Source organism: Bison bison, unplaced genomic scaffold, assembly GCF_000754665.1.
Source record: "Bison bison bison isolate TAMUID 2011002044 unplaced genomic scaffold, Bison_UMD1.0 scf7180017864197, whole genome shotgun sequence".
Taxonomy (NCBI): Eukaryota; Metazoa; Chordata; class Mammalia; order Artiodactyla; family Bovidae; genus Bison; species Bison bison.
Window position 1 is genome coordinate 131,757 of NW_011494769.1, and position 10,344 is coordinate 142,100.

Here is a 10,344-nt window from a genome sequence, read left to right on the forward strand (position 1 = left end):
CAGCCTCGACGTACTCCTTTTCCTATTTGGAACCAGTCTGTTGTTCCATGTCCAGTTCTAACTGTTGCTTCCTGACCTGCATACAAATTTCTCAAGAGGCAGATCAGGTGGTCTGGTATTCCCATCTCTTTCAGAATTTTCCACAGTTTATTGTGATCCACACAGTCAAAGGCTTTGGCATAGTCAATAAAGCAGAAATAGATGCTTTTCTGGAACTCTCTTGCTTTTTCCATGATCGAGCGGATGTTGGCAATTTGATCTCTGGTTCCTCTGCCTTTTCTAAAATCAGCTTGAACATCAGGAAGTTCACGGTTCACATATTGCTCAAGCCTGGCTTGGAGAATTTTGAGCATTACTTTACTAGCATGTGAGATGAGTGTAATTGTGTGGTAGTTTGAGCATTCTTTGGCATTGCCTTTCTTTGGGATTGGAATGAAAACTGACCTTTTCCAGTCCTGTGGCCACTGCTGCGTTTTCCAAATTTGCTGCCATATTGAGTGCAGCACTTTCACACCATCATCTTTCAGGATTTGGAATAGCTCAACTGGAATTCCATCACCTCCACTAGCTTTGTTCATAGTGATGCTTTCTAAGGCCCACTTGACTTCACGTTCCAGGATGTCTGGCTCTAGGTCAGTGATCACACCATCGTGATTATCTGGGTCGTGAAGATCTCCAGAAAAATAAATGTTAACGCTTTTTAAATTGTTGCCAGTATACTGGGTATAAAATGATAGTTTTTGTTACTTTAATTTTCATTCCCTGACAACCAATAAATTGGAACATGTTTTCTTGCAATTTAGATTTGGTCTTTTGTGAATTAACTTTCCATGTATTTTCCTATTTCTTATTGTGCTTTTTCTTGTCATTTATAAGAGCTCTTTTTATATTGTAGATGTTAAGTTTTTGTCACTTATTATATTTTTAAATCAATTATCTATTATTCTGTTTATAATTTCCTTGGCTATTCCCAAGTTTTTGGTTGTTATATGATTAAATACAGCTGTTACTTGACTTATAGCTACTGAATTTAGTCTTGTTAAGATCTCCCTCCCTCCTGGATCATACAACTACACCCTTAGATTTTCTTTCAACATTTCATTGTTTTTTGTTTTCCATTTAGTACTCTGCTATATTACTTTTATATATGCTTTAAAATATAAGTCCACTTTTAATTTCTTCCAGGTATAATAGAATTGTAGTGGCACTATGCATAAAGTGGCCTATTCTTTCCCCAATGAATTTAATTACGATTTTTGCATTTTGCTAAATTTTCAGGTAATTTGGAATCTGTTTCTAAATTATTTGTTCTGTTTCCACTGATATATTTACCTACATCTGTAGAAATATCAGAGTATTTCAAAACCGTGGCTTTATCTTACGTCACTTGATAAAGCAAGTCCCTCCTTTGCTGTAATTATTTTTCATGCTTAGTTGGCTATTCTTTTTTTTAATTAACTAATTATTTTTGGCTCTGCTGGGTTTGCGTTGCTGCGCCCAAGCCTCCTCTAGTTGCAGTGCGTGGGCTTCTCGCTGTGGCAGCTTCTTTTGTTGTGGAACCAGCTCTAGGCACGTAGGCCCAGTAGTAGCAGCACATGGGCTTAAGAGTTTGGGATCTCGGGCTCAGTAGTGGTGGCACAGGGGCCTAGTTGCCCTGTGACATATGGGGTCTTCCAGAGCCAGGGATCAAATTTGTGCCTCCTGCACTGGCAGGCTGGAGAAGGCAATGGCACCCCACTCCAGTACTCTTGCCTGGAAAATCCCATGGGCGGAGGAGCCTGGTAGGCTGCAGTCCATGGGGTCGCTAAGAGTTGGACACGACTGAGTGACTTCATTTTCACTTTTCACTTTCATGCACTGGAGAAGGAAATGGCAACCCACTCCAGTGTTCTTGCCTGGAGAATCCCAGGGATGGGGGAGCCTGGTGGGCTGACATCTCTGGGGTCACACAGAGTCGGACATGACTGAAGCGACTTAGCAGCAGCACTGGCAGGCAGATTCTTAACCACTGGACTTCCAGGGAAGTACAGTTATTCTTCAGTATATACATTATTCTATATAAACTTTAAGATCATTTTATCCAACCCCTCAAAAAAATTCCATTGCACTTCTTGATTTTAACTGTATTAAATTTATATATTAACTTGGAATGAAGGAGCATTGTTATTATGACGGTATCTTTCCATTTAAAAACATTATGCATCTACCCATCTGTTCAAACCTTGTTTCATGTCCTTTAATAAGATTTTGTCTTTTTCTCCATACATATTCTATACCTTCTTTGTAAGACTTATTCCCATATTTTTTAACTTTTTTCTTGGCATTATGAACAGAACATTTTTTCTCATTTCCATTTCTAGCTTCCTCTTGCTAAATGAATAAAATTTCATTCTATGTAGCTACCTTACCACGTTCTGTGTAATAGTGTTTTACAGCAGTGTCTTGGATTTTCTTGTCTTACAGTAATGTCTTCAGCAAATAGAGAACTTTTTCATATTTAATTTGTGTTGATTTGGTTAAGATAGTATATTCATTTTATCACTCTTATTAATATAGAAGCCCTATATACTTGTCTATTCTTTTCATGTTTATTGTCTCTTCCAGCAATACACTTCTGCACTCTTGTTTTAAAACAATATGCCAATTATTTTTAATTAATTAATTTCCCACTAATAGGAAATTTATTTTCCTATTAATTTTTAAATAAATTAATTTTTAAAAATTAATTTATTTTCCTATTAGTATATTTTAATTCCTTCCACTTTTTCCCAACACCAAACAAGCTGAGACCTTTTAAATACTTTTCACACCCATCTTCTTATTCCTCTCCCCATTTAAATTATATCAGTTCCTTTTTATCCTCTGGAACTTCTATTTGTTTTACATATTATGCCTCCTAAATCCATCCTCCCTGTTTCATTTCCCATCATCATTTCCATTTCATTATCTTTATCTTATGCACTTTAAAATATCCACTCCTGGGCTTTCTTGGTTGCTCAGTGGTAAAGAATCAGCCTGCCAATGCAGGAGACACAGGTTAGGTACCTGATCCAGGAAGATTCCACATTGCCAGGGGCAACTAAGCCTGTGAGCCACAACTACTGAGCCTGTGCTCTAGAGCCTGGAAGCCCACATGCCCTAGAGCCGTGTTCAGCAACAAGAGAAGGCACAGCAATAAGTTCGTGCACCGCCAACTGGAGAGTAGCTCCCAGTCGCTGCCGAGTAGACAACAGTCTGTGCAGCAAAGAAAACCCAGCACAGCCAAAAATAAATAAATATATAAACATTTTTTTAAGATATCCAATCCTTTAAACTTCCAGCTTAAAATCTGGATTTCAAGAATAATCACCCTCTAAGTCCATCTGAATTGGTCAACTCCAAAGTGTCTTATTTATATTACTTATGAATCCTTTTACCTGATGTTATTATTTTTTATTGAAATTAACATCTGATTCTTCCAGAAGCTCTATACTCAACACAGCCTAACATCACATGTATTTAATATGGGCTTTATACACATAGATTATAATATTTGAATTGAACCTTCAGAAATCATCTATACCTTTCATTTCCAAGATTCAGTGTCTTCCAGTCAATCAGAAATATAAATGTCACCTAATGCACAGGTAACGTCCTTGTTAAGTGTTTTTGGAATAATAACTTGACAATAGAAAAGTGCTTAAAAGTCTATGAAATAGATAAATAACATGGTATTGAAATTTGAAATAAACTATAACTCTCAATAGGTATATTCTTATTTATTGCTTTGTGATTTATTGCTTTGAGAGTTTGACTTTTTAGTACTCCAAACTTAGAATTAATCTCATCTCAAACATTTTCTTTCACAATGAAAATTGATTTTAAAGATAAGTGAAATTTTCTATAGAAAATAGCAATGAACTAGAATTTAAAAGATAATCCAAAAAAAAAAAAAGATAATCCAACCCTGTTAATCTTTCCAAATATACAAATTTGAGTATTATGTAGTTTATTTAGTTATTTATTTTCCTTCTTATTTTTAATATTCTGGAGAGAGAGATGTAAAATATTTGTTAAAAATGAAAAATCACACACTAGACTGCTGGGTTTAAACTTGACTTGACCACCTGCTGTACCACTTACACTGACCTTGGACAAATGATTTAATCTTACTATGTCTACATTTATTCATCATTAAATTGGAAAGAAAATAGTCTGGCCTCAAAAATCACTATAGGAGAAGAATTTAGAACAGTATTTGACTCATACCAAGAACCCAATAATTGTTAGCCATTTGATACTATTTTAAATATCTTTAGTGGCACTAAACTCTCCTGGTAGGCCTATTTCTCAAAATCCTTATTTTGTCTTTCTCTGGTTTTTCATCACTTATTTGCTATTTAAATAATAGCATTTTTTAAGATTTTGTTGTTTTTCTCTTCACCTAATGGTCTTTCATGTATTCTAATTATATTAATACCTTCCCCAAAAGCCTGACCACTGTGTGAAAGACAATATATATGAAAAGGCTTAGTATTTCCCCAGCATGTAAATGCTAGTTGAATCCTAGGAGTTAGTCACTCATCTCCTAATTCTATTCTAAACTGCATAGTCATATTTTCCATAGTCCACCAAACACTATCACCTACACATTTATATACTAGTGAAATTTCACATGACTACACAGCCATGTCTAACTCAATGAAACTAAGCCATGCCATGTGGGGCCACCCAAGACGGGCAGGTCATGGTGGAGAGTTCTGACAAAATGTGGTCCATTGGAGAAGGGAATGGCAAACCACTCCAGTATTCTTGCCTTGAGAACCCCATGAACAGTATGAAAAGGCAAAATGATAGGATACTGAGAGAGGAACTCCCCAGGTCGGTAGATGCCCAATATGCTACTGGAGATCAGTGGAGAAATAACTCCAGAAAGAATGAAGGGATGGAGCCAAAGCAAAAACAATACCCAGTTGTGGATGTGACTGGTGATAGAAGCAAGTCCGATGCTGTAAAGAGCAATATTGCATAGGAACCTGGAATGTTAGATCCATGAATCAAGGCAAATTGGAAGTAGTCAAACAGGAGATGGCAAGAGTGAACATCAACATTCTAGGAATCAGCGAACTAAAATGGACTGAAATGGGTGAATTTAACTCAGATGACCTTTATATCTACTACTGTGGGCAGGAATCCCTTAGAAGAAATGGAGTAGCCATCATGGTCAACAAAAGAGTCTGAAATGCAGTAGTTGGATGCAATCTCAAAAACGACAGAATGATCTCTGGCTGGGAGGGATTGGGGGCAGGAGGAGAAGGGGACGACAGAGGATGAGATGGCTGGATGGCATCACCGACTTGATGGACATGAGTTTGGGTGAACTCTGAGAGCTGGTGATGGACAGGGAGGCCTGGCGTGCTGCAATTCATGGGGTTGCAAAGAGTCAGACACGACTGAGTGACTGAACTGAACTGAGCTGAACAAAAAAAAATAATAATTTTGTTAATTTTATTAATAAATTAATAATTAATAATCATCTCTCTACTTCCCAATGCAGTTTTTCCTCCAGATCTATTACAATACTGCAGGCATCTCATCCATCCTGCTCTTCTCAAATCTTCATTGCCTTTCACTAATTATTACTGAAATTCTACAATACAGGGCAATAAGTGTCTGCACATCTAACTTGCATATGGCCATCAGCTTACTCTTCCTAAGCAGCACTTTGATGATATAACTACTACCACTAGAAAGTGTCCAGTGATTCTCATTGCCTTTAGAAGTACAAACTCCTAACATAGAATGTGCTCCTATAATTTGGCTCCATGCCATCTTTCCAGGATGATCTCCCTCTCTGCTCTTACTTTCAAGAAATATTTATTCCTCTTTAATACTTCTCATTCTAAAGTAAAGATAGTTGCTCAGTCATGTCTGAATCTTTGCAACCCCATGCACTGTAGCCTGCCAGGAGCCTCCATCCATGGAATTTTCCAGGCAAGAATACTGGAGTGGGTTGCAATTTCCTTCTCCAGGGGATCTTCCTGACCCAAGGATTAAACCCAGGTCTCCAGCATTGCAGGCAGACTCTTTACCATCTGAGCCACCAGGGAAGCCCATCGATTACCTTCTCCTTAACTCTTTGCAGTCTGACAGCTGTCCCCACCACCTTCTTTAAACTGGTCTCATGAAGATCACCAAATATCTCAGAATAGCTGAATCTTCTGATATCTAAGCATCATCCTATCCTGTTCACCATTTCCTACTTTCTGAAAAATATTGTCACTAGTGGATTGTGCAAAGACTTTGTCATCTCTCTCCCTGTTGATAATGTCTATTCTACAGGCTGGGCCTGAAGGCTAAAGCTTCTTAAATGAGAATTATAACTAGAGTCATTAACATAGGCAAGGAATTAATCCTTACAGATTTAGGTTCCATTGTGTTGTGAACCTGAAACTAATATAATATCATATTTCAATTGTACTTCAGTTTTTTTAAGTTAAAAATATAGACAAAGTAGGAATATTTGGAGGAAGAACAAACAACTGAAGGTAATAAAGAAGGAGTAGTACAGACATTATTGGAGGTTTGAATTCTTACTCTATGAGGGGAGAAATAAACTAATTTTTTTGTCTGCCTGGTCTATATTTGAAGAAAAGCATTAAAGGTTATTCCCATAAAATGAGCCAGAGACATTTCTGTTCATGGGACATACAAAAATATTTATAAATGAAAAGTAAGTGATCTAAAGGCTTAGATATTAGATGCTAGTATAACTTTATTCTGATCCTCTTCCAGGTATTAGCTTAGCAATGCCATCTTATCTAATTTCCCCATTCCCTATGCATTCTTATGTGGGCATACCTGAAAAAATTACAACTAGAGTTATTAACGTCAGGGAGGACTTAAATCATTGTAACCTAGAGGCCAAAGGGAAGATCAAGGCTACATACACAATGCATAACAGAACTGTAATTATACGCAAATGTGTAGATTCTAAAACCTGTTTGGGGCATCCTTTTGAGGGCTTCATGAATGGCTTTCTCAATCCTCTCCAAACCTTCAGACATAATTTACTTTGGATGATTATTCAAGATTGTTCACTTCTGCTGACTTCTCAGGAGAAATAAAAATTATTATGACTGACAAGCTAATGATCTATGTGCAAAATGCTAAAGGAGTCATCAACTAAATCTTTGGTCAGTGACTCGACTACATAATTTCTTTAACTTCTCCTTAATCTTATGACTCTCCTTAGTCATATGATATCCAGAATAAACACTTTTTATTACTAATGACATCTCCTTTCTTAACTCTTTTCAACATGTTAATAGTTGTCTGGTCTTCTTAACTATCTACACATCATTTCTATTTCCTTAACATGCTAATGAATCTTGGTTTAAAATGTTAATAAGAGTGTATCTAATCGTAAATATAATACAATTATTTCCTGAAACTTGCATGACATACTTCTATTTATTCTGACCTCATATTGACTTTAGAAAACATTAATATTGTGTATATTATATTTTATAGCTGTGCTATACACTCTAAAAATAAAATACAATTGTAAGAATATCATTATTCCTCATGGTTAACCATATAAGTTATAAACTCTTCTGAATTAAGAATGTTCCTACTATCACATAATTTCAACTAGGATAATTTATTCAAGTTGTGACCTACCATAAATGTTTTTTAATCATGTTTTATTAATAATTTCTTACAGGAGGCAAATACCAAAATTTATGACATTAATTTCCTCTTTCTAAAAGTTTTCAACCTCTAAAAAATCTTTCATATCCTTTGTTGCACAATAGTAGGATAGAGCATAGAAAGGAGGAATATGATCCATGTTTTGTAAGGACTGAAAGAGATTAAATTGCCTAATTTTGCACAGCTAAGTGTCCAATTCAAACCCAATTCTTGCCATTGTTTTAAAAATGCAAGTGGATTAAAAAGTACTTGAAGAAATGTCAAAATTTTCACAGTTGTTTTCTAGGAGGGGACTATGAGTGATAAATTTTCTATTTTGCACATGTTTTTCTCTTTAAAGAAAAATTATTAATTTAAAAAACAAAGTTGACTCCACAGCCCAAGGTTTTTCACTATACTATTCCATAAGTCACTGACAACCTAAAGACAAAGTAACTTCGAGGGTGTGAGGAAGTAGCTTTTACTTCCAAGGTACTTGACAGGCAAATGGGCTGCCTGCAAAGACTTGACAGGCAGAGGGTCTTTGGTGTCTGCGACCTCATCTCCAGCTCCTCTACCATCTCTTGTCATACTGCCTTCTGCTCCTGCTCATTATCTACTTCTCTCAGACAGTCCCTGGCTGTCCAAGACCTCCACTACGACAACCTTACCAAGATCTAGTCTCTCCCAAGTTCCTGGCCTCCAAAGCATCCCTTCCAGAGCTTTTTCAATTAAACCGTTCACATGAAAAGCTAGAGGAAATCAATGTAGTCACCTAGTTTTATATAAAACTCTACTCTCGTAAAATTTTTACTTCAGTTAGGCACATCCCTAATTGTGACATGCTTCCTGGGTATTCCAAGCCGCTACAATTCTACCACTTTTGGGGGGCAGGGGACTACACAGTATGTGGGATCTTAGCTCCTTGACCAGGGATTGAACCCAAGTCACTTGCACTGGAAGCACAGAGTCTTAAACACTGGCCCATAGGAGAAGTCCCACAACTCTCCCACTTTTAACTTGCCCTGCTTGCACAGCAGAAAGAGACATTAACTCGACACCCAACTTATGCTATATTGTCTATACCTAATCTTAGTTTCCCGTGGTGAGGTTTTCACATGAGATTTTTAGTTTAAGACATCAAGAAAAACACGAATGAATTTTCTCTGAACTCTGGAAATTACTCATATCTGATGATGAAAATATTACTAATCCTATTTGCAAAGAACCAGAACTCTCTCTTACCTGAGTTAGACCAAAGAACCTATTTTCCTCAAATGGTAGATCAAGTCCCTCCAAATTGTATGAGAAGATATAGAAACTTCCATTATATATTAGCCATAATTTCTAAGAGAGAAAAATAAGAGTTAGTGTGATGGATTCTGGGTACCAAATAACAGAAATTGAAACTTTATAAAACACAGAAACTGAAAACATCACTTAGGAATTTATCTACCATGAAAAAGTAAAAGGAAATACAGAATTGGGGAATAAAAAGGAATAAGACATAGAAAAGATGAAAAATCACACTTTTCCTCCTCCCAAGAACAACCTCTTCTAGTCAAAATCCCACCCTTCATTCACCACCCAGTTTAGTGTCATCTTCCCCAAGCCTTTAGCAAAAGTCAAAGAGTTATGCATTTTGAAACTCCTTTCCATGCCTTGCCCCAAAGTCTTCCCCAAAACCCTAAACAAGAGTCATACTTTTATTCATCTTGATGCTCCTTTTCATGTATTGCCCAGAATATATATGTAACAAATACATCAAATAACAATAAAACCATAGATTAAGTTAAAAGAAGTAAGGGGGATTACAGAGAAATCAATGGAGAGAGACTCAAAGATAAGTCAGATTAATTTTGGACTTGCTAAATAGTAAAACAATTGTTTTACATATACTTTGCATGATAGTGCTTGAAATAGTAGCATTTTTCTAGATTCAGGAAAGGACAGTTTCACTCTGACTGAGATTGTAAACCTTTCTAAAACAAAAAGCTTAATATTGTTTTTCTCAAGTGAAAAAATAATTCTAATTAGCCTGTGGTGGCCAAGTGTTGGTGGGAATCTTGGGAATAGCTAGCCCTTCATTAATTGGATTTTCCTGGGAATTATGCCTCAGAGTCCACCCTGATTTTCACCTGGGGAATAAAAAGAACAAAAGAACAGAGAAAAGAAAGTAGATTCTTAGTACCCAATTTAATTATGGCTTAGATAGATGTGCAGAAATAGTTTTGCTTTAAAAGGAGACAACACAATAAATATAAGGTTCATGACGTTGTACAGGAGACAGGGATCTAGACCATCCCCATGGAAAAGAAATGCAAAAAAGCAAAATGGCTGTCTGGGGAGGCCTTACAAATAGCTGTGAAAAGAAGAGAAGTGAAAAGCAAAGGAGAAAAGGAAAGAGATAAACATCTGAATGCAAAGTTCCGAAGAATAGCAAGAAGAGATAAGAAAGCCTTCTTCAGCGATCAATGCAAAGAAATACAGGAAAACAACAGAATGGGAAAGACTAGGGATCTCTTGAAGAAAATCAGAGATACCAAAAGAACATTTCATGCAAATATGGGCTTGATAAAGGACAGAAATTGTATGGACCTAACAGAAGCAGAAGATATTAAAAAGAGATGGCAAGAATACACAGAAGAACTGTACAAAAAAGATCTTCACAAC